Below are 23,649 nucleotides of genomic sequence, written 5' to 3' on the forward strand. Positions count from 1 at the left end.
TTGAATCGTCTGGAGTTGTAAGTGTTTTCTGATTGAATACAGCTGTCTAGCTGCTGCCTACGGGGTAAGCGGAGGAGGCGGGGCCAGAAAGAGAAAAAAAGGGAGGAGACCGAGCCCAGGAGATCTTGCCTAGAGAGCAAACATCCTTCCAGCTAGCTCTCTGCGATGGTAATTACAGGACCCAGGTCCAGCAGGAGAGAAGAAACGGGAAAAGCCATCCGAGCAACTGTGCAGAAAAATTAAAACACATGAAACTTCCTTCCTAGTAGCCACTTTCCATAATTTAAGAAGTTCAAGACAAGGCAGCGCTGTGCTTCTCATGGTACGTTAAGATTTTACAGAAGCGTGGGGTGGTCATATTCCCTGATCAATCTAAAGTCGACACAGAAGGTGTAAATTCACTGTCAGACTCTCTCTTTCTTTGGTAGACAGACTTCCATCACATAAAGGATGAAAGACAGACTCAAATTTCCCATCCTCTCCAACCCTCAAGACAGTCCTTAAAAATATTACATTTCCCATCCACTTCAACCCCCAGACCTTCCTTTAAAAATCTGACAGTTCACCTGAGCGGCGCTAGATTCATATTTCTAGGGTTTGTTGTACAAATCCGAAAAGATTCAATAAGCTGTTATACCCGGACTCCTGGAGTCAAGAGCTCCTCTGTGGCCCTGCCTTTCTCAGAGGTGAAAATATCCCTCTGTGTGCCGTGGGAGGGGGCTTGGAGTTTTCTCTGTGTAAAGGTTAAAGCCCACTGAACATCTTGAGATGCCCCTAAAAATGTTCTGCTCCTTTAACAGTAGGTCTGCAGGATGGCTTAAGAGGCCTGCCTCATCAGTCACTTTCTACACAATGGGAACAAAATGTCGCCATCCCCAGTGACGGACTTTGGCATTTCCTGAAGCTATGAAAAAGACATTGTATTGTTAATTTCTAAGGCCTAATTTTTTTTTCAAACCAAATAGGATGTTTATTTTGCTCTTTAGGAAGAAGCAAAGAACTTGACTATTTGCATAGATCTTCTTACCCACATGCCTTCCTCCTGAGTTCATTCATTGCCTAATGAAGGCACTACTGGGATGAGGAAGAGTTGGCAGCTTTTTGGGGGCATTGGTCCCAAGTTCTAGGGCACTGTCAGACTAGAGCACATTAGGAGAAGCTCTTCCGCATGGGGACTGGTTGGGAAGCCACATTATTTTATTTATTTATTCATTAAAACCTGTTGAAAACTGTGTCCCTGAAGACGGAAATGGTGGTAAAAGAATATAAAAATATATATTAGACTCAAGCACTAACCCTGCCCATAACGTGTTTGCAGTCTCATAAAACATAAGCAGAAATGACTATTCTAAATGGATGCTTGCCATAAAAGCAGGACAAATAAAGATCTACTGATCTGTGAAGAATGGCTGAGCCCCTCAGAGATGCAGAGTGAGGAGAAAGTATCCCAGGATGTGGGCCCACGAAGAGAGAAAGGGTGGGTGGGGACTAGAATGTGCAAAGCATGTGTGGGGAATGGCAGGTGTTCCATTCTGGAATGGAACCTGGATTAGATGAGTGAGTTAAAGCCGCCAGATCATGGACAGTTTTGAGAGCCAGGCTAAAGTAATGGGCCTTCTGATTGGCAATGGGGGAAAAATGCCTCTATGGGTTTTTGAGCACAGAAATAATAGGATTAGACATGTGCTTTTTTAGACATTCCGGTGGATTTGTATCACACTCATGAGTAACTAATATGAATTCAAGTAGACTAATGTTGAGTATGATTCTGGTATTTAAAGAAACATATTTTTCATACTAGATGGCCCCTAAAGCCAAGCAGATGACTTCATCTGGTGTGCAACCAAAAGAAAAGTAATCTGCTCCAAGTGTGGAAGAAAAATTGGCAGTGTTGAACTTATTAAGAAGCAATATGTCTGCAGATTCTACTTTATGGACAATATAAGACATTTTTAAGAACTGTGTTGATTACATGGGATTTTCTTATTAAACATGATTGTAATACTTAATCCCCACATTAGCTGAAACTCCACTACAATCTGGCATCAGTAAATGTGGCGAACGGGAGGTAGGAAATGGACGTGCCAGCGGGACTATCCCAACAATCCAGCAAGAGGCTAAAAAGGCCTGAACTGAGTCGGGTCAGTGGAAATGGACCAGAGTGGGCAGATGTAAGAGGTTCTTGGAAAAATGGTAAGATAGTGAAAAAAGAAAGTAAGTACTGGAAAGACAGTAAACAGAAACTGTAATAGAAAGAAGAAAGCTTAAAATGACTTGTAGATCTAGAACATGACTGACTGGGGTTTTCGACAATGTTTTCAACAAAAATAAGTATTCCAGGGAAGAAATATGTTAAGGAGGAAACTATATTTGGAATATCCTAAGTTTGAGGTGGCATATTAAAGTGAAAATGTAGAAGGAAGCTTGAAATGGAGCTAGAGAGATAGTCAAGGTTGTGATGGAGATGGAGGTTTTGGGGTTACTCCTATTAGAATAATAAATAAAACCATGGAAACAGGTTAGGTTGTCAAGCAAGACAGGACAGAGGAAAGAGAAGTGCCCTGAGGACAATATCTTAAAGAAGGTCTTTTTCATGAAGGGGAAAGAATAAAAGAAGAAATGGTAGAGAAGGCCAGTTAGAGAAATAGGAAGATAACCAGGAGAACTCTGAGTCTGGGAGCCTAAGGGAAATGTCAAGATAGAAGGGACAGCATCAATATTACATGTTATAGACGGGGGAGAAGCCTGAAGACGATAAAAGAGACATTAATCAAAGACATTAAATGTCCTTCAAAGATAAATGTCTACCAAGCCCAGGAGACAGACTGCAGATTATCATAAGGAATGGAGAGGAACTAGGGCAGTAAACATGTACTACTCTTTCCATAAATTTGGTGGTGACAGGAAATCGAGAGATGGGATAGTTTCTTCAGGTAGGTAAGCAATGTTGAGTAGAAGCTAGAATAAACATATCTGTAGCCTGGGGCTAAGGGAAACCCTGGAGATAGAGAAAGAAAGGAAGATGAAGCAAAGTTCCTGAAAAAAGAGGGAATGAAAAGGCCAAGGACAAAAATCATGAGCTTAGTTTTGAAGTAGGCTTGGAGAGAAGGAGATTTCAGTTGCTCCTTCCAAGGAGCCCAGAAACAGTTGGGAGAGCTGGAGAATTTATAGACTTGTAAAGAGAAGACTTTAGTTACATGGTAACTAATAGCATTTGTTTGAAGAGCAATCCAACTTCCTCTGTATGATTGTGGAGCACTACTGTTGCTTGGAAAATCCCCTGGATGGAGGAGCCTGGTGGGCTGCAGTCCATGAGGTCACTAAGAGTCGGACACGACTGAGCGACTTCACTTTCACTTTTCAGTTTCATGCATTGGAGAAGGAAATGGCAACCCACTCCAGTATTCTTGCCTGGAGAATCCCAGGGATGGGGGAGCCTGGTGGGCTGCCGTCTATGGGGTTGCACAGAGTCGGACACGTCTGAAGCGACTTAGCAGCAGCAGCAGCAGCAATGAAAACCAGTGAGAACTTAGCAATTTTACTTTAAGAACAGGAAGACCAGACCTCCGTGGTGGTCCAGGGGTTAAGAATCCACCTGCCAATCAATGCAGGAGATACAGGTTCCATCCCTGGTCCTGGAAGATTCCACATGCCTCGAAGCAACAAAGCCCAAGCATCACAACTATTGAGCCAATGCACCCTTGAGTTTGTGCTCTGAGGAGCCCGCGCACTGCCACTGGAAAGGAGCCCCCACTGGCCGCAACTAGAGAGAGTCCTCTTGCAGCAACAAAAACCCAGCGAAGCCAAAAATGTAAATAAATGAATAAAATTTAAAAAAAAAAAAAGGAACAAGAAGACGAGAGAACTGCCTGTAAGCTGTCAGGGCACGGAGAACACTGGAGTTGAGATCCTCTCCCCTGAGCTTGTTCAGCGTAGGTTCAACCCTGGTGGGCCACACTGAAAGCCAGTGACGTGTAGAGTATAGCTTCAGTAGTCAGGGAGAGTCCAAATCAGTTTTCTTCCAATCTAAGATTCCACGAAATGAAGTTTTGTTTTGCATAGTTTAAGTGTTTTGTGGGTTTTTTATTTGTTTGTTTTCCTCTTAGTTAGGAATCAGGCTGGGAATTTCTACTATCAAAATATTACTGTAGACAAGAATGAAACTGGGTCAGTGTCCTCATATTTTTAGGAAGAAAGCATCCTATTAAAGCTAATTCATAAGAAGGTGAAAAATATTCATAATCATCTCAAGAAAGCCCGAAGTATTTGCATTGTAAAAGAGGATGCTTTGAAATAGGGCAAAACTCGCGGGATTTCCTGAAGAAGACAGGGACTTTCCAAGGGAAAAAGGGACTTCAGAACCCTGTGGAGATGCAGGGAGTCCCACTCCTCTAGGTCCCTGAGAGTCAATAAAGTCAGGGAACCCTCAAAGCATACACTCAGAAGAATTTCCTGCCCTAAATCTATAAGCCCACTCCCATGAGTTCAAAAATGCTTTCCCTAACTCAATTCCTCTAGTGCTCTGTTCAGTCATCAAGCCAGGCCTGGAGCCAGGGCTGACTCCCAGGCTGAGGCCTCCAGCCAGCCTCAGTGGCCTGCCCCATCAGACATCATTTGCTCTAGGTGGCACGACATAAATCATTCAGGAAGCACTTCGCTAGATGATGTTTGTCTTGGTCTCTGTGTCCTCAGAGAACAATGTTAAAAACCTGGAAAAAAAATCACCTAGCTCATCCCTGCCTTCCACTTATATAGGTGAGGATATGCAGCAGGTTTGTGGTGTTGCTTCTAAAAAAGAAGTGCATCCACTGTGTGCCAGACATCGTGCCGTGCTTTGGGACTCAGTGCTGTATGGGACAGAAAAATTCTTGCTTTTACACAGCTGGCATTCTTGGTGGAAAATGATCCATAAATAAAGAAGAGAATTATAGCTTGTGGTGGATGCTATAAAGGAATTAAACAGGAGCTATGATGAGGGACAGCAGGCCCCTTAAAGAAAGTAGCCAGAGAAGGCCTTGATGAGGTGAGTTCATTTCAACATGAAGGTCAAGAAGGAGCCCACTAGGCAGAAAGCAGGGGAAGGTGGCCAGGCAGAAGGACGAGCAAGTACAAAAATCCTGAGGCAGAGAAGGGCTGACCTTTCCAATAACCTTCAAGTTTTAATTTAAATTTCAACAAAACGGTAGATACTACGATGGAATGTGATGAAAGAACGATGGAGGAGCCAGCCCATGCAGTGCGTGTGTGTGTTGGCCATAGAGCTGTCACATGAAGACTTTAAGCAGGGCAAAGATATGATCCAATTTATGTTTTTAAAAGATAAATCTAGTCCTATACAAACTTTAAAAAGTAGACAAAAGAAAGTTCCTCCTTTATATGAGTATTCCTACAAATAAATGAAAAATTGATAGAATATCCCTACTTTGCAACATCTACTGAATTAATCATTTAGGCATAAAGCACAATGCTACTAACATCATAAGACGTGCAAACACATGACTTCCGATGGAAAAATAAAATACCACCTGTGAAGACATTTTAGCAGATTTCTTTGGAAGGAATGATGCTAAAGCTGAAACTCCAGTACTTTGGCCACCTCATGCGAAGAGTTGACTCACTGGAAAAGACTCTGATGCTGGGAGGGATTGGGGGCAAGAGGAGAAGGGGACGACAGAGGATGAGATGGCTGGATGGCATCACCGACTCGATGGACGTGAGTTTGAGTGAACTCTGGGAGTTGGTGATGGACAGGGAGGCCTGGCGTGCTGTGATTCATGGGGTTGCAAAGAGTGGGACATGACTGAGCGACTGATCTGATCTGATCTGATCTAGCAGAAGGAATATGTTACATTAGCCACAGAGAAACAGTCAGCAAATTCAGACCATAACTCTACAGGACAATCTGGTTTCTTGAATAAGTAAATTGTAATGGGGGAGAAAAAAGCAAGTGGATGAGATATTAATGGAAGGAGAACCCTATAGACATATCAACCAGTTGCAATATGTGCTCCTTATTGGAGTCTTGACTCAAATACACTGACTGTAAAATAATATGATACTTATAAGATATTCAGAAATATACTTTTTGAATATTTTATGCAATTTAAAATTATTAATGCTTAAAAAATTTTAATAGTCTTGTGTTTACTTTGAGTTTTTATCTTATACATATATATATGAAATATTTAGGGATAAAATGATACAATAGTTGGGATTTGTGTCAAAATCCTAAGGAGGCAAGGAAATCAATGGGGTTTTCAATGAAACAGACTGGCATGAATTGATAACTCTTAAAACTGGGTGACAGTGTATGGGAGCTCATACTACTCTGTCCACTTGCATATGTTTGAAAATCTTCATAATAAGAAAGCCAAAAAAGGACAATCTTGCCTTTATGTAAGAATGGGTTGTTGCATCATAAAATCAGTAGAACAAAGAAACTTGTTAAAAGCTATTTTGGTTGTCAGAGGATGCCTATGGCTTGAAACTCAGTAAAATCAATGAAGATGGTAAAAAATGAATGAACTTGAGATATATTATTTAGGTAAAACTGACCCAAACTCAGCGAATGACTGGATGGAGGTAATGAAACAAAGAGAGGAATCAGATGATCAATGTGGTGGTTGAACAATTGGGTGTGGAGAAGGACTAGGTTTAGGGGAATCAAGGGTTCTATTTTTTATTATTTACTTATTTATTTTTGGTTGCACTGGGTCTGCGTTGCTGTGCTTGGACTTTCTCTAGTCCAAGTCTCTTAAGCAGCAAGCTGGGCTGCTCTCTCCCTTTCAGCATACTGGCTTCTCACTGCAGTGGTTTCTCTAATTGTGGAGCACAGGTTCTAGGCCCACGGGCTTCAGTCCTTGTGGCTCGCAGGCTTAGCTGCTCTGCAAAATGTGGAATCTTCCCGGACCAGGGGTCTAACCCGTGTCCCTTGCCTTCTCAGACCGATTCTTACCCACTGTACCACCAGCGAAATCCAAGGGTTCTATTTTTAGACACATTAAATTGGAGATTCCTATTTGACATCCATGAGGATGCCAATAGCAGCTGGATAAATGACTTTGGGGTTCAGGGGAGAGTCAAGTTAGACAAATGGATTTGGAAGTCAGCAGCATATAGATTAGAATTGATGTTGAAAGTCATGAGAACACAGGGGATCACCTAGGGACAGAGTGAGTACAAAGATGCAGCCCTAGGACTTATCATTGAGATGCTCCAATATTTCCAGAGGATAGAGGAAGAGAATCTAGCAAGGAAGATCAAGAAAAAAGTGAAGATGTGACATCATCGATGCCAAGAGACCAGGGTGTCAAGGAAAGTTGCAACCTATGTGAAATGCTGCTGAGAGTTTGAGAAAGTGACAACAAAGAAGTGTCCTTTGCTATTGGACATTACTGGGGACCTTGAGAGGAGCAATTTCAGTAAGTGATGGAAATAGATAGTAGCTAGATTAGTGTGGATTGAATAGTGACTAGGAGGTAAAAATATGAATGGAGAACTATGGACAGAGGTTCATGACATTATACACGAGGCAGGGATCAAGACCATCCCCAAGAAAAAGAAATGCAAAAAGGCAAAATGGTTGTCTGGGAAGCCTTACAAATAGCTGAGAAAAGAAGAGAAGCTAACAGCAAAGGAGAAAAGGAAAGATATACCCATTTGAATGCAGAGTTCCAAAGAATAGCGAGGAGAGATAAGAAAACTTTCCTCAGTAACCAATGCAAAGAAACATGTAAAATATCATGTATGAAACGAGATGCCAGTCCAGGTTCAATGCATGATACTGGATGCTTGGGGCTAGTGCACTGGGACGACCCAGAGGGATGGTATGGGGAGGGAGGAGGGAGGAGGGTTCAGGATGGGGAACACATGTATACCTGTGGCGGATTCATTTTGATATTTGGCAAAACTAATACAATTATGTAAAGTTTAAAAATAAAAAAAAAAAAATAGAGGAAAACAATAGAATGGGAAGGACAAGAGATCTCTTCAAGAAAATTAGAGATACCAAGGGAATATTTCATGCAAAGATGGGCTCAATAAAGGACCAAAATGGTAGGGACCTAACAGAAGCAGAAGATATTAAGAAGAGGTGGCAAGAATACACAGAAGAACTCTATAAAAAACATCTTCATGACCCAGATAATCACAATGGTGTGCTCACTTACCTAGAGCCAGACATCCTGGAGTGTGAAGTCAAGTGGGCCTTAGGAAGCATCACTTTGAACAACGCTAGTGGAGGTGATGAATTCCAGTGGAGCTATTTCACATCCTAAAAGATAATGCTGTGAAAGTGCTGCACTCAATATGCCAGAAAATTTGGAAAACTCAGCAGTGGCCACAGGACTGGAAAAGGTTAATTTTCATTCCAATCCCAAAGAAAAGCAATGCCAAAGAATACTTAGACTATTGCACAATTGCACTCATATCACATGCTAGCAAAAATAACGCTCAAAATTCTCCAAGCCAGGCTTTAATAATATGTGAACCGTGAACTTCCTGATGTTCAAGCTGGATTTAGAAAAGGCAGAGGAACCAGAGATCAAATTGCCAACATCTGTTCAGTCATTGAAAATGCAAGAGAATTCCCGAAAAACATCTACTTCTGCTTTATTGACTACAACCAAAGCCTTTGACTTTGATCACAACAAACTGTGGAAAATTCTTAAACAGACAGAAATACCAGACCATCTGACCTGCCTCCTGAGAAATCTGTATGCAGGTCAGGAAGCAACAGTTAGAACTGGACATGGAACAACAGACTGGTTCCAAATAAGAAAAGGAGTACGTCAACGTTGTATCTTGTCACCCTGCTTATTTAACTTATGTGCAGATTACATCATGAGAAATTCTGGACTGGATGAAGCACAAGCTGGAATCAAGATTTCCGGGAGAAATATCAATAACCTCAGATAAGCAGATGACACCAACCTTATGCCAAAAGTAAAGAAGAACTAAAACCCTCTTGATGAAAGTAAAAGAGGAGAGTGGAAAAGTTGGCTTAAAACTCAACATTCAGAAAACTAAGATCATGGCATCTGGTTCCATCACTTCATGACAAAAAGATGGGGAAACAGTGGAAACAGTGAGAGACTTCATATTTTGGGGTTCCAAAATCACTGCAGATGGTGACTGCAGCCATGAAATTAAAAGATGCTTACTCCTTGGAAGAAAAGTTAGGACCAACCTAGGCAGCATATTGGGAGAAGGCGATGGCACCCCACTCCAGTACAGTTGCCCAGAAAATCCCATGGATGGAGGAGCCTGGTAGGCTGCAGTCCATGGGGTCGCTAAGAGTCGGACACGACTGAGCGACTTCACTTTCACTTTCCACTTTCATGCATTGGAGAAGGAAATGGCAACCCACTCCAATGTTCTTGCCTGGAGAATCCCATGGATGGAGAAGCCTGGTGGGCTGCAGTTCATGGGGTCACACAGAGTCAGACATGACTGAAGCGACTTAGTAGTAGTAGTAGGCAGCATATTAAAAAGCAAAGACATTACTTTGCAAACAAAGGCCCGCCTAGTCAAAGCTATGGTTTTTCCAGTAGTCATGTATGGATGTGAGAGTTGGACTATAAAGAAGGCTGAGCACTGAAGAACTGATGCTTTTGAACTGTGGTGTTGGAGAAAACTCTTGAGAGTCCCTTGGACTGCAAGGAGATCCAATCAGTCCATCCAAAAGGAAATCAGTGCTGAATATTCATTGGAAAGACTGATGGTGAAGCTGAAACTCCAATACTTTGGCCACCTGATGCGAAGAACCAACTCATTGGAAAAGACCCTGATGCTGGGGAAAATGAAGGTGGGAGGTAAAGGGGATGACAGAGGATGAGATGGCTGGATGGCATCACTGACTCAATGGACGTTGAGTTTGAGTAAACTCTGGGAGTTGGTGATGGACAGGGAGGCCTGGTGTGCTGTAATCCATGGGGTCACAAAGAGTCGGACACGACTGAGTGACTCAACTGAACTGAACTGAACTGAGGAGGTAAAAAAGTTGAAAGAGCACATGGAGATAACTTTTGAGAAGCATTTTACCCAAAGTCTCACTACACCTGAACCATCTGATGATATCATGAACCTGTCCTAACTTCTACTTCTGAGCTTTTCTCCCTTTATTATGCCCCTTCAGTCAACTTATCTTGGAATTCCTTAGCTAAGATTACAGATTCTATGTTGTTAGCACTGTGGACCCCTCCCTAAACGGATAACTATTCCATCGTTCTGGGTCTTTACCTTACTGTTTATGAAATCAGCTATATTGCTTTTAGACTCAGTGACTTACTGCTGTGAAACAGATGGACTGCGGCAGATAATTTGGTTCATCTGTGTTTAAAATTTGCTAAGAAAATTCCACACACCTATGGTCAATTAAACTTCAAGAAAGGAGCCTAGAGCATATATTGGATAAAAGACAGTCTCTTTAGCAAGTAATGTTGGGCAAGTTGGACAGTTGGACAGTTGCAACGTCCAATCAATGAGGTCACTCTCACACAATACACAAAAATAAACTCAAAATGGCTTAAAGACTTAAACATAAGACATGACACCATAAAACTCCTGGAAGAGATCATAGGTAAAACATTCTCTGACATAAATCATACCAATGTTTAGTCAGTCTCCCAAAGCAATAGAAATAAAAACAAAAATAAACAAATAGGACCTAATCAAACTTATAAGCTTTTGTACAATAAAGGAAACTATAAACAAAATGAAAGACAACCTACAGACTGAAAATATTTGTAAACGATCAGACTGACCAGGGCTTAATTTCCAAAATACGTAAAGAGTTCATACAACTCAACAACAACAACAAAAACCCAATTGAAAAATGGGCAGAAAATCTAAACAGATATTTTTCCAAAGAAGACATACAGATGACCAAGGGGCACATGCAGGTGAAAAGATGCTGAACATTGCTAATTATTAGAGAAATGCAAATCAAAATTATAATGAGGTACCATCTCACACCAGTCAGAATGGCCATCAAAAGTCAACAAATAACAGAACACGTGTGGAGAAAAGATAACCCTCCTATACTGTTAGTGGAAGTGTAAATTGGTGCAGCCACTGTGGAAAACAGTATGGAGGTTCCTCTAAAAACTAAAAATAGAATTAACATATGATCCAGCAATCCTACTGCTGTATCTAGAAAAAACCATGTGATTCAAAAAATACATGCACCCCAATATTCTAGCAGCACTACTCACAATAGCCAAGACACAGAAACAACCTAATGTCCATCGACAGATGAATGGCTAAAGAAGATATGGTGCATATATACAATGGAAAACTATTCAGACAGAAACAAGAATGAAATAATGCCATTTGCAGCAATATAGATAGAACTAGAGATTATCATGCTAAGTGAAGTCAGAAACAGAAAGACAAATACCATATGCTATCACTTATATGTTACATATGAAATATGGCACAGAGGAATCTATATATGAAACAGAAATATATTCACAGAAAACAGACTTGTGGTTGCCAAAGGGGAGGCGTGGGTTGGGAGTCTGGGGTTAGCAGATGCAAGCTAGTATATACAGGATGGATAAACAACAAGGTCCTACTGTACAGCACGGAAGTATATTCAAAATCCTGTGATAAACCATAATGGAAAAGAACATAAAAAGAATGTGTGTGTGTATATATATATATATATATATATATATATATGTATAATTGAGTCACTTTGCTGTATAGCAGAAATTAACACAACACTGTAAGTCAACTATACTTAAACAAAAGAAAAAAGAAAAAAAATCTCTAAGAAAGGAAATACTTGAAAACTATTTCCAGATTAAACCTCACACACAGAACAAAAAACCAGCCTTTTCAATACAAATATAACTCAAACACAGGAAGTATCCCTGTGGTGTTTTTCATCTTGTTAATTACATTCACGGACTGCCTCACACCCAGCCTAGCCTAGGCATTCTACTAGCCTAGAATCACTTGGCATCAACATCCCTGACATTATCAGTGGGGAATTCCTAGTTCAGATTCACAGGGGCTTGCATGCTGGGAAAGATTAAGGCCAAGAGGAGAAGGGGGCCACAGAGGAGGAGATGGTTGGTTGGCATCACTAACTCAATGAATATGAGTATGAACAAACTCTAGGAGATGGTGAAGGACAGGGAAGGCTGGTGTGCTGCAGTTCATGGGGTTGCAAAGAGTTGGACACAACTTAGCGACTGAACAACAACAACAAACTATGAAAGGAAAAATAATTAGGGGAGACTAGGGATTTGGAAATCCAAGGAAGTAAAAAAAAAAAAGTCTTAAATCCTCCCAGGAGTACTTGAATATGGCAATCTTCTGGAAAGGAAGAAGAAAAATATATATTAAATAGATGCATGAAAATAGATGTATAAATTTTTGAGAACTTGCTTAGATTAAATCAATTCCAAATGCCTGCCACTGTTATTTCTGGAGCTCTTTGGGAGGCTAAACCAGCATCATTCCTTTTCTCTTTTAGTTAGAATATGTTGCAGCAGCTGCCCAAAAGGGGCAAAGAAGGAATTAATATAATATAATGTCTCACAGACCTATGACCAAGAAGGCGGTTCTCCTGTCATTGTCCCAAGCTGACAGATGAAGATGGAAGATCGGAGAGACAGACTGGGAAAAGCCATCACCCTGGACTTCGAGTCCACCAAGTGGTACTGGCTGGGCATTTTGGTAAAGATTTCCTAGAGGAGCACTCTGAGCCACAAGGAACAGGCTCTGCCTGTCTTGATAAGTCACCTTCCCTCTCCCAATACCAAGACCAAGTGAAGTCGCTCAGTCGTGTCTGACTCTTTGTGACCCCATGGACTGTAGCCTACCACGCTCCTCTGTCCATGGGATTTTCCAGGCAAGAGTACTGGAGTGGGTTGCCATTTCCTTCTTCAGAGGATCTTCCCAACCCAGGGATCGAACCTGGGTCTCCCGCATTGTAGGCAGACACCTTACCATCCTCAACTGTTCTGCAAGACTACTATGCTGAGAAAAAAAAAAAGATTGCCACGTGAGTTCAAACTTTCCCTTCTGAGAAAGTGCTCTTTAATTGGCATGTCCAGCCACAATCTTTATTTATACACCAGTTAATGTTTCTTCACATGACTATCAGACACTTTTAAGTCTTGTCGTCACCACAAAGCACATCTAAAACTAAACTTATTACGGTCCACCAAAACCCAGGTTAAATTGAGCTTGTACATTTCTGTAAATGGAATCACAGTTTCCAGTCAAATAACTGCCATCATTTTCAGCTCCTTTCTCCTTCATCTCCTCTTCTAGATCTTTAGCCCTTTCTTCATCCCAGCCACTAATTTACTTTGTGTCTCTATGGATTTGCCCATTCTGGACACTTCATACAAATGAAATAAAACAAGTACGTGGCACCTTATATCTGCCTTTGTTCACTTAGCCTAATATTTTCAAGATTTATCCATATTGTAACATGTATCAGTATTTCATTCCTTTTTATTGCCAAATAATATTCCATTGCATGGTCATATCACATTGTGTTTTTCCATTCATCAGTTGATGGATATTTGTTTCCATTTTGAGGGCAATTATGAATAATGTTGCCATGAACATCTGTGAGCATGTTTTTGTGTATGCATGTTTTCAGTTCTCTTAGGTACATGCCTAGGGATGGAGCTGCTTGGTAATTTGGAAACTCTATGTTTAACATTTTGAGGAAGTACCAAGTGAAACTCAAAGTTGCTCAGTCGTGTCCAACTCTTTGCGACCCATGGATAGTCCATGGAATTCTCCAGGCCAGAATACTGGAGTGGGTGGCTGTTCCCTTCTCCAGGGGATCTTCCCAACCCAGGGATTGAACGCATTGCAGGCTGATTTTGTACCAGCTGAGTCACCATGGAAATACCAAACTGTTTCCCAAATAGCCACACCACTGCATGTTCTCACCAACAATGTATGTGGGTTTCAAGTTCTCTACATGCTTGCCTATGGTTATTGTCTGGGTCTTGATCTTCCTCTCCTCTGAAATCCTTCCCATTTCTGGCCCTGCTGGCTCCAAAAAAGGCTTAGGGGTATAATGGTGAACTCAAGTAAATGGAAGACCAGGAGTCATATGGCTGTGTCGGTATTAGAAAACAGAAACAATTCTGTTCCAGTTGGTAAATAACTACTGCCCCAAAACAGAGAGTGCCCACACCCTGAACAGCTGTGCCTAGGCTGCCCCATTCCTACTTCTAGAAACCCCCAGACCTCTCCACCATTTAGCAGCAGCTACAGGACTAACGCTTGGACAATCAAGGGCTCTTGAATATCCCTCCATTGCTATGGCTGGTCCCCATTGTCAGGTATTTTGAATATTACCCCTGGAGAAAAGAGGTCATATTTATTAAATGAAGGCAGAATCAAATATTGAAGTTATTATAGATACCAAATTACATGGTTCCATTAAACACTGACTGTACTCAAAGGATTTCCTAACAGCATTTGAATCAGCATCCCCTTTACCACTCTCAGAATATGAAACCCATTGAATGTTCCACACTCTGGACAATGCCAGTCGCCCTTTCTGGCACAGTTCCTTCCTGCTTGTGTTTCTTTCTCATATTGATCCTTTTACGATTTCATTTTCCAGAACTAACCAAAATATTTGACTTATTTTCCTGGTTATTAGGAACACAACTCTCTGAAAGTGCCATCAACCTCTTCTTGGCCCTTCGGAGTCTGTACCTAAAAGTCTATGGTACATGAGGAGACATGAAAAGACCATGGTCCACACTAATCAGAAAATACCCATATTATCCCCTCACATCCAAAATATTAATTTTTTTTTTTTGGCCATGAAACATGGCATGTGGGATCCTAATTCCCTGACCAGGCATCAAACCCACGTACCCTACATTGGGGGTGTGGAGTCTCAACCACTGGACCGCCAGGAAAATCCCCCCAATACTAAGTTTTTTACCCCTTTCTGCACACAGGTGATGCTTAACTCTTTTAATTTCGAATTATTTTCCACCCCTCATTATCTGGCACCAATGATAGAGATGGAAATGAATGTCCTGGGACCTAAACACTAACTGTAAGAGCAGACAGCTGTTATTTGGAGGAATTTGGGAATTTGAAGAGCAATAAATGGACAACAATTTTAAAAATAATTTATTTTACTCATCTTAAGGTAGGAACCTCCTTTAAAAGTGAACATTTCTCTAGAATCTTGAGATGATATCAAATGACATCAAATTAATTATGACAAATTAACAATGACATCAAATTAATGTCTTTTCATATTCAAGAAATATTTAATCATCAACTACAATGTTCATGCATCTTGCTAGGTATTAGCAATATAAAGGTGACTAAACAGATGTCATCATCTCTTTAGTTTAGTTTAGTTTAGTCAGTCGTGTCTGACTCTTTGTGACCCCATGGACTGCAGCATGCCAGGCCTCCCTGTCCATCACCAACTCCCGGAGTTCACTCAAACTCATGTCCATCGTGTCGGTGATGCCCTCCAACCATGTCATCCACTGTCATCCCCTTCTCCTCCTCCTGCCTTCAATCTTTCCCAGCATCAGGGTCTTTTCCAATGAGTTGGTTCTTTGCATCAGGTGGCCAAAGTATTGGAGTTTCAGCTTTAACATCAGTCCTTCCAATGAACACCTAGGACTGATCTCCTTTAGGATGGACTGATTGGATCTCCTTGCAGTCCAAGGGACTCTCAAGAGTCTTCAACACCATGGTTCAAAAGCATCAGTTCTTTGGTGCTCAGCTTTCCTTAGAGTCCAACTCTCACATCCATACAGGAAAAAGATGGCTTAAAACTCAACATTCAGAAAGCAGATACACACTATTATATGTAAAACAGATAAGCAATGAGGACCTACTGTATAGCACAGGGAACTGAGAACTTCCAGATGTTCAAGCTGGATTTAGAAAATGCATAGCAACCAGAGATCAAATTGCCAACATCCGTTTAATCATCGAAAAAGCAAGAGAGTTCCAGAAAAACATCTACTTCTGCTTCATTGACTAAAGCCTTTGACTGTGTGGATCACAACAAACTGTGGAAAATTCTTAAAGAGATGGGAATACCAGACCACCTGACCTGCCTCCTAAGAAGTCTGTATGCAGGTCAAGAAGCAATAGTTAGAACCAGACATGGAACAGCAGACTGGTTCCAAACTGGAAAAAGAGTATGTCAAGGCTATATATTGTTACCTTGCTTATTTAACTTATATGCAGAATACATCATGAGAAATGCTGGGCTGGATGAAGCACAAGCTGGAATCAAGATTGCCAGGAGAAATATCAAGTGATGCCACAGCTGCCCTCAATTGATCCCAGAGTCACACTGTGATAGAACACAAAGGTGGCCCTCCATCTTCACAAATCCTTGGAAACATGTCTTTGTCTATAACGTTGCAGTGACCCCCACCCCGTCACCCCCCCATTCTGGACTTGTCTGTGTAACTCAATTTGGGCCCACTAGAATAAGCCACAAGTAACAGTGCGCCCGTGCCACCTCAAGAGGCCTTCCTGTTTTCTCTTGTGCATCTTCCACTGACAGGAGATGCCTGAGGCTGCCTTCTGGAGGATAACAGACATGTGAGCACTTGTCCCCGTCACCCAAATGGAGGCTCAGAACAGCAGTCAGCCGGCTGATCCCATCCCCAACTATATGAGCAAATCTAGCTTCTAGAGCTAAGAACAACAGTTGCCCTGCCAGCCTGCAGCTGACCCCAAGTACATGAGCAATAAACTCATTGTTGACTGCCAATGAGATTTTGTGGTGTTTCATTACACAGCATTATGTGGCAACAGATAAGTGACATACCACTTAATCATAAAAATGAACATGAATTCACAAGCTGAAGTATGTGTTCTGAAGGACATGAATACAGAAACGAAAGCATGTGAAAACTAGATCCAGCCTAGACTGGGTAGGGAGGGGAGGTCAAAGAACACTTCTTTAAGGAAGAGACATATAAGCAAAGATCTAAAGGATGCGCAGAAATTAACTAGGTGCAGAGTGGGTAAGAGTTGTTTAGGTCACTGGAGTGGCCTGTGCAAAGGCTTGCAGGGAAGTAGTTCAGACTTTGAGTCACTGTAAGACCAGTAAGGCTGGAACATGGCAAGAAAGAGGGGAATGCAAAGCAATGAGGCCAGACTGACAGGCAGTGACTGGAGCAAGCAGCAGCCTTGTAGAACACTCAAACGGCTTGAGATTTGGTCCAAACAACTGTGTGAACTACTGAGTGGTTATACGATGGCAAAAACAGTGGTTCCTCTCCTGCGCCTACCTAGCTTTGGAGTGTGTATGAAGTTTCTCACACAAACCCGTTGTAATTTGCCCATGAATTTTTTTTTTCTTCATTTTTTTTCCAATTTAATGTTTTATTTTCTTGAATTCTGCTTCATCTAAAATTGAAGCACAAAAGTTATATTCCTTTTGGTCAAATTTACCTGATATCTTTCCCTTCATTTTTACTTTAATTTCTCTGTGACTTTTTTTTTTTAATTTAACTTAATTTTATTTTTTTATTTTTATTTTATTTTTAAACTTTACAATATTGTATTAGTTTTGCCAAATATCGAAATGGATCTGCCACAGGTATACATGTGTTTGGGGCTGGTGCACTGGTGGGGGGAACACATGCCCATGAATTTTTCAAGCTAGCTTTAAAACAAGGATATCCTTCATCCAGTCATTTATTCAATGAACCTTTATTCAGTTCAGTTCAGTTGCTCAGTCGTGTCCAACTCTTTGCAACCCCATGAATCGCAGCACGCCAGGCCTCCCTGTCCATCACCAATTCCCGGAGTTCACTCAGACTCACGTCCATTGAGTCAGTGATGCCATCCAGCCATCTCATCCTCTGTTGTCCCCTTCTCCTCCTGCTCCCAATCCCTCCCAGCATCAGGGTCTTTTCCAATGAGTCAACTCTTCGCATTAAGTGGCCAAAGTATTGGAGCTTCAGCTTTAGCATCAGTCCCTCCAATGAACACCCAGGACTGATCTCCTTTAGAATGGACTGGTTGGATTTCCTTGCAGTCCAAGGGACTCTCAAGAGTCTTCTCCAACACCACAGTTCAAAAGCATCAATTCTTCAGTGTTCAGCTTTCTTCACAGTCCAACTCTCACATCCATACATGACCAATGGAAAAACCATAGCCTTGACTAGACAGACCTTTGTTGGCAAAGTAATGTCTCTGGCTTTTCAATATGCTATCGAGGTTGGTCATAACTTTCTTTCCAAGGAGTAAGTGTCTTTTAATTTCATGGCTCATCTGCAGAAATTTTGGAGCCCCAAAATATAAAGTCTGACACTGTTTCCACTGTTTCCCCATCTATTTGCCATGAAGTGATGGGACCAGATGCCATGATCCTAGTTTTCTGAATGTTGAGCTTTAGGCCAACTTTTTCACTCTCTTCTTTCACTTTCATCAAGAGGCTCTTTAGTTCCTCTTCACTTTCTGCCATAAAGGTGGTGTCATCTGCTTATCTGAGATTATTGGTATTTCTCCGAGCAATCTTGATTCCAGCTTGTGCTTCTTCCAGCCCAGCATTTCTTATGATGTACTCTGCATAGAAGTTAAATAAGCAGGGTGACAATATACAGCCTTGACGTACTCCTTTTCCTATTTGGAACCAGTCTGTTGTTCCATGTCCAGTTCTAACTGTTGCTTCCTGACCTGCATATAGGTTTCTCAAGAGGCAGGTCAGGTGGTCTGGTATTCCCATCTCTTGAAGAATTTTCCACAGTTTTTTGTGATCCACACAGTCAAAGGCTTTGGCATAGTCAATAAAGCAGACATAGATGTTTTTCTGGAACTCACTTGCTTTTTCCATGATCCAGCGGATGTTGGCAATTTGATCTCTGGTTCCTCTGCCTTTTTTAAAACCAGCTTGAACATCTGGAAGTTCATGGTTCACGTATTGCTGAAGCCTGGCTTGGAGAATTTTGAGCATTACTTTACTAGCGTGTGAGATGAGTGCAATTGTGCGGTAGTTTGAACACTCTTTGGCATTGCCTTTCTTCGGGATTGGAATGAAAACTGACCTTTTCCAGTCCTGTGGCCACTGCTGAGTTTTCCAAATTTGCTAGCATATTGAGTGTAGCAACTTCATAGCATCATCTTTCATGATTAAGAGGCTCCAATTTAGAATGAATATATGATTTTGAGATAAAATGAATGAATGAGCCTGAGCCAAGCAATCTAATAGGTCCTGGAGAGACACAAACAGAGGTCTCTGTTCCTTGATCTGCTCACCATCTAGTAGGGGAGGTAGACATGAAAAAGAGACACATTTGCTGGCCCAGAGATACATGGACAATGTGTTTTAGATGTGTAGAGAAAGAATATCTATTTCTCCAGGGGCCAAATTACACACACTGGAAGTAAGATGTGCTTGAGGAAATTACAGTTTCTCTTCTGACCTGAAAGTTTCTGTCATATCTGACACTGATGGCTGAGCACGTAGCTGGGTTGGAGACAACCTAGAAATGGGAGGTGAACAAGGGGGAGAGATCCAGGGTACCTTCCTGTGTGGAAGCCCATCCCCAAGTCCAGAAGTTAGAGATCAATTCAGAAGTCAGATATTTTCCTGGATTCCTATTGTTTGGGAAGTTTTTGTGCTTCCTCTAGTGGAAACCATAGTATGAGAGAAGATACATGTATTTCAAAACAGATATTTTAGATTCTCTCAAAGCTTGACAAGAGGGTCATGTAAGAATCTTTCCTCTTTCAGGAAAAAAGATGGAATAAAATCAAAAGATCATGTGCCTTCATTATGCCTTTTTGTTTTTGTTTAGTCACTCAGTCATGTCCGACTCTTTGCGACCCCATGGACTGCAGCACACCAGGCTTCCCTGTCCTTCACCATCTCCCAGAGTTTGCTCAAACTCATGTCCATTGAGTCAGTGATGCCATCCAACCATCTCATCCTCTGTTGCCCCCTTCTCCTCCTGCCTTCAATCTTTCCCAGCATCAGCGTCTTTTCTAATGAGTCGGCTCTTCACATCAGGTGGCCAAAGTATTGGAGCTTCAGCTTCAGCATCAGTCCTTCCAATGAATATTCAGGACTGATTTCCTTTAGGATGGACTGGTTTGACCTCCTTGCAGGCGGCCTTTAAAATGATACCATAGGCAAACAAAGGGCCATTTTCCTGATTATAACATGGATGGACTTGAGAATGAAGGTTGGATAATTGTAACTCTGTGTCCTAAAGATTTTTATGGGGACACTGTTTTCCTGAGAGAGGGCACCTGAGGGCTGTGGGTGCCAGCAGTGCCATCTGAGAGAACTGTTTTGTTCAGCCCCACACAGCATGCACCAGAAGGTTCTGAGTGGTGCTGAGTGATCATATGAGCAGACCAGGAAAGTGCCTCACCGGGACTCTGAACTCTCTACATTTGGTCCCACTGGGCCATTATGTTCACTTCAACGAGTCAGTATGAAGGTTCTGCAGGATCTTCTTAGTTCTCTTCCAAGGGTTTGGCTCATTTTGGCCTTGATGATAGTCTCTGATTTTTACTTTCCCTCTGTTTGCAGATTTAATCTGCCAGTGAGCTTTGTTCTCCACCATGCAATAAAAAACTTTTTAAAAGAAATACATTATAAGCTCTATTCAGTATTCATGTTCTTTGGAAATAAAGTTAGTGATTCTTATTATTGGAAGAGGCTCTTTTAAGGTGAGGATTAGAAGATGTTAAATTATAAAACCCCAAACTCGGCTCTGTTGCATTCATTCCTATGTCCTCATCCCTGCTAGGAAATTCCCAAATTCCTAACAATATCCGTGTCAGCAAACTTTCCTTCAATAGCAGTTCCCAAAGGTACTGTGCCTTTTTTTGTTAGTCAGAGAATATTTTTCCTATGCTGTTTACAATTATTTATCTAGTGAGTGCTCAATGACTTATAGGTATTTGGTTAAACTTTATTAAATTAGTAAACAGCATCAGTTTTAAATAGTTCAACTTAATAGTAAATTCTGTGGCACAAAGCTAGTTTAGAAGGTCAAAGCTGACGTATGTAAGTAATTTTGATAGCATCCAGAGGGGTCAAATGCTCTTCTTTTGACCTTTAGAAAAAAATGACAGAAGATTGATTAGGATGACTGGATTCTTTCTCCTGTGATGTATTAATACCTAGCTGCTGCTGGGAACAAAGCATACTCTCAAAGCTGCTGCTTCTACCCAGTGGGAGAATCTACTTAATATCAGTGATATTTACAATTGAAAGGTTACAGAGGTAACTTGAGAATATTAAAGTTCTTTGCATTGCTAACTGAATTAAAACAACAATAACAACAACAACAACAAAAAGAACAAGAGAAAAGATAAATTTCCAGGCCTCATCTTCAAGCAGAGGCAACTGCCTACTCTTGACGGAAATGAATTCTCGTAAAGGTTGAATATTGCTCTAAGAGCTCATTTATATTTCTGTCATGATTCAGTAAGTTCCAAGAGTGAGAGAAACTACATTTTACATAGCCCACATGAGCCCTGGCACATCTAATCTACAATCTCCACTTTTTAATTTATATCTGAAAAAATGAATGAATGAGCAACTACAGGGATATAAAAGCCAGGGTCACATAAACACACAGCATAATTCTATTACACCTGATGCCCAGCTCTGAACAAATGAACTCCATTACACGTGCTGGCTTTGTATCAAAGAGGGTACACCGAACTGCTTTCTCATTCCATGGCAAATATGCGAAATCTGTTGAATAACAGCATTCAACCCAATCCGCTGCCTTGATCCTGTGTATATATATATACTTCTAAAACCAAGTTTTCATTTTAATAGCATTCCTTTTTAACATAAGAAGAGCAAAATGGAAATAAGACTGGAACAGATGCAAGAGTATGGTGAAATGTCTTCGTGGACAAAGCTATTTTAATGAAAGCAACACTCCATGCGGTCTCCCTGATTCCTCCTCAGTATTCAACCACCCAAATTAGATTCACTTCACTGGCTGTCTTCATCAGATTTCAGGAAACTGGGGACTATCCAAAAGAAATAAAAGGTAGGCTTTTCTTAAAGCAGGATGCTAGGTTTTGAACACAAACATGCAGATTAAGTGAAGGAACTTGATTAAACCCACAATTTAAGCTAATGATGAACCAAATGCTGGCGCTCAGCTGCCTGACACACTTTAGCATATGAATTAAATTTTCTGTCAGCTAACCCACTTTAAAAAACAAAACAAAACAAAACTGTATTCAAACATCTCCCTTCATGGAATGGGCCATATGTGGAATTAACAGACTCTTGGGTCGACTTGCAATTTCTGAGTTTGCTGATAAACTCAAAAGTGAGTTTATTGTGTTATCTTAAAATACACACTGGGAGATTTATTTCAGCATATGTCATTCTAATGGGCATGTCTATTTAATCAAATGTGCTATCACTCAAACATATACAGGTGTACCAGCAGTTGTCTTCATGAACAAGAATACCAAAAAGGGACGTGCATGGCAGATGCTAAAGAAGGTGCTTCAAATAAGGAGGCAAGTGCATGTGGCAATGATAGGGAAAGAGCTGTCATGATGTATGACACGAATCTTCCTAAGCACATTCACAACTCTATAGCAAAATGTTTTCCATGAAACCTTCATTCCACAGAGTTAAAAAATGAAGTGGTAGCATATGACCATGTAAATTTTAACACAATCCACATGTCTTCAACAATGCCAGTGTGGATGGGTTGATGACGATGCAAATGGGGAAAGGTATATTATTAAGTTGGCTATCTCACGACACCCAGAGGACCCAAAAACTGCATAGCTACTTTGTGAATATCCAAAGGAAAAATATGATCAGAATCTAATTTCAGCCTTCTTATTCACAGTCTGTGGGCATAAGATTTTATACAGCTTAAATATCACAAGATGCATAGGGAGACCTAAGTGCTGTATAAATCATACAAGGGCAAAAGGGAAGCAAACCAATTATAAAGAGGTGGGGACCAGATGATTTCCAACTATTGATACCACACTGTTGGGAGATGGATTGAGATAGATTTGTGAAGGAAATTAGATATAAGTGATGAAGTTTTAAAGAGTTTAGTTAGCTGGGGAATAGCTCTATTTTTAGTACATTCATTTTTTAAGGCACTGTGCTACATACTTTACATATATACATGGTATCACTTCATTGGGGCTTCCCTGGATGCTCAGCAGTAAAGAATTTGCCTACCAATATAGGAGACACAGATTCTATTGCTGGGTCAGGAAGATCCCCTGGAGAAGGGAATGGCTACCCACTCCAGTATTCTTGCCTGGGAAATTCTATGGACAAAGAATTGCAAAATTTAGACTCAGACTGAAGAAAGTAGGGAAAACCACTAAACCATTCAGGTATGACCTAAACTAAATCCTTTATGATTATACAATGGAGGTGACAAATAGATTCAAGGGCTTAGATCTGGTAGACAGAGTGCCTGAAGAACTACAGATAGAGGTTCGTAACATTGTACAGGAGGTGGTGACCAAAACCATCCCAAAGAAAAGAAATGCAAGATGACAAAGTGGTTGTCTGAGAAGGCCTTACAAATAGCTAAGAAAAGAAGAGAAGCGAAAGGCAAAGGAGAAAGGGAAAGATACACCCAACTGAATGCAGAGTTCCAGAGAATAGCAAGGGGAGAGAAGAAAGCCTTCTTA

At 41.1% G+C, this 23,649-nt stretch overlaps 1 protein-coding gene and 1 long non-coding RNA gene across 2 annotated transcripts in view; one reads left to right on the forward strand and one right to left on the reverse strand.

The window, feature by feature from the left end:
• Window positions 1-23,649, reverse strand: part of MCC (MCC regulator of Wnt signaling pathway) — a 424,575-nt gene that overhangs the window by 315,557 nt on the left and 85,369 nt on the right. The gene's annotated exons all lie outside the window — the stretch shown is intronic.
• On the forward strand, window positions 75-2,004 carry LOC147365507 (uncharacterized). Its single transcript, XR_015135602.1, has 2 exons — window positions 75-322; window positions 1,802-2,004. It is a non-coding gene; the product is annotated as an uncharacterized LOC147365507 (long non-coding RNA).

Source organism: Bos grunniens, chromosome 10 (assembly GCF_055505025.1).
Source record: "Bos grunniens cultivar Pamir isolate PY7600 chromosome 10, Bosgru_T2T1.0, whole genome shotgun sequence".
Lineage (NCBI taxonomy): Eukaryota > Metazoa > Chordata > Mammalia > Artiodactyla > Bovidae > Bos > Bos grunniens.